Genomic DNA, 2,302 nt, shown 5'->3' with positions numbered 1-2,302 from the left:
TGGGCAGTAACTTTGCATACAGCCATGTGTGGGGAAAGGTGACTGTCTTCAAATGCTGTGTTTCATCTTTCATCTCAGTGTATCGGTTCAAATTATTATTCCACCCATATTATCATTCTACCCATATGTCAAGAATATGAGCAATGTTTATATATATAAAGTTTTTCCCATATTTTAAAACATAATTTTTTACAATGTACTTGGTACAGGGTCTCACTGCACAGTTCGTACTCATAGTGATCCTCCTGTCTCAGCCTCCCCAGCGCTGAGGTTATAGGCTTGTGCCACCTTGCCTGGTTTTGGTGACTGGCTCAGTGCGTAAGGGGTGGGACCAGCACAGCATGTGGATTCCAGAGTAGAGATGAGGAGGACCAATTCTCCCCACTGACCCACTATGGACCTGAGTAAAAAAATATACCCTGCCTTATTAGGGTGGATCATTCCCATGGGGCAGCCTGCCTTACCATGACTGATTTGCCCAAACGTCCCACTGAAATGGCCAAAAGATCACTCAAATAGAGAGGAGCTGCCTCTCATCTTTCTGGAAGTGAAGGAGTAGCCCCATCCATAGTTTTTCATAGTTCTGAGAAATCTGAGCAAGATAAGGTACGTTTAAGGAGGGGAGGGATTAATCAATACCCATTCAAATGATCAATGTCCCCGATATTTTTACCTCCCTGTGCTCAGTAGGAACATGGTGCTGATGTTCTTCCACACAGACACATGAAAAAATAGTGGTGGTAACAATGATGATGAGGATGATGATGTTTTCCAAGTCTGTGTGGTTTGGAGAGGGGAGAACCCTAATGTTGTTGTTAGGACATGCTGCGACAGACATGAGCTTTGTTCCAGACTGTGGCTTTGCTCTGCCCAAAAAAACACACAACACGCACACAGATGAAAAGCAAAAGACAGCTCACTTCCTCAGTGAAGACGGTGGTGTGTGCTGCTTCAAAAGCTGTGAGCTGCCTCCGAGAGGCGTGGAATCGGCACCCTGGACCACCTGCTTCCCAGCCAGGGCTCATCTGGTCCCAGTATGGGAGTCTCTAACTCCTGAGAGCATAAACACATTTGGAATACTGCTGCCGGCTTTTAAATCACAGAGAATAAAAATAGAGATGATGCTATGCACAATGCTATTCACACTCTGAGTAAGAAAGTTGTCAGAAAAAAGTGGAGCCCACTCAAACTAAAAGGCTTTGCCCACCACATGGGGCCTGAAAGGGACAGCAGCAGGGAGCATCAGGCAATGGAAAGGACACACAAAGGGTCGGAAACCAAAGAACAGGAGATAACACCCCATTCTCCATTTAGCGGCTGGCTTACCCTGGCTAATATTTGTGTTAAAGTCTGGGTTTTAATCAATAAAGATAACAAAACCTTCCATTAGACACTGCTGTGAAAACAAACAAACAAGCAAACAAAAAAAATCTACTGTGGGAACCTACTAATGTTACCAAAAGAAAATTTATAACAGGAGGGCTCTAGGTGTGAGATCACACTCACTTCTACAAATACATAAGATTTAGATGATGCATTCTAAACAGCAATGATACCAGCCTCCAGGAGGCAAAAATTTCCTCTGGGGATCCATAATGGATTAAACAATATCCTCCAAAAATTTGTGACCATCTAGAACCTTAGAATGTGTTCTTATTTGAAAACAAAGTCTTCATAGATACAATTAAATTAAAGTTCATGGTGACATTATACTAACTGACAATAGGGTATCAATCCAGTGAGACTCTCCTTGTGGGACACAGAACAGGACACAACTGACAGAGTTAGGGAGGCAGGTGACTGTGGAGGTAGAGATTAGAGTGATGCCACCAGCACTGGAAGAAGCAAGCAAGGATTCTCCCCTAGAGCCTTCAGAGGGGCCGTGGCCTCACTACACTTTCGACCTCTAAGTCCAAAAGAGAATAATTTTTGCTGTCTTAAACCACTGTCTTAGCCCATCTGATGTAATACTGGATACTAGATAACTTATAGAGTAGAGCCTTATTTCTTAAAGTTCTGGAGGCTGGGAAGTCCAAGATGGAGGGACTAGATGTGGTAGGGACCTTCTTGCAAGATTATAACATGGCAGAGGGTATCCCATGTGTTATGACTTGTGTCTAGTTGTCCCCCTAAAACCTCATGCAGTTATGCAGTGGACTTCTAGAGTTTGTGATTAACTCATGATCCACTGGGATTATGGGTGAGTGCTGCACCCAGCCTGGGGCCCACTGGGATTATGGGTGTGAGTACTGCACCCAGCCTGGGGCCCACTGGGATTATGGGTGTGAGTACTGCACCCAGC

The sequence above is a fragment of the Octodon degus genome, unplaced genomic scaffold, assembly GCF_000260255.1.
Source record: "Octodon degus isolate 3935 unplaced genomic scaffold, OctDeg1.0 scaffold00094, whole genome shotgun sequence".
In the NCBI taxonomy this organism is placed as follows: domain Eukaryota; kingdom Metazoa; phylum Chordata; class Mammalia; order Rodentia; family Octodontidae; genus Octodon; species Octodon degus.
The sequence above is the reverse complement of the archived record's forward strand: the minus strand, read 5'-3'. Positions refer to the sequence as shown.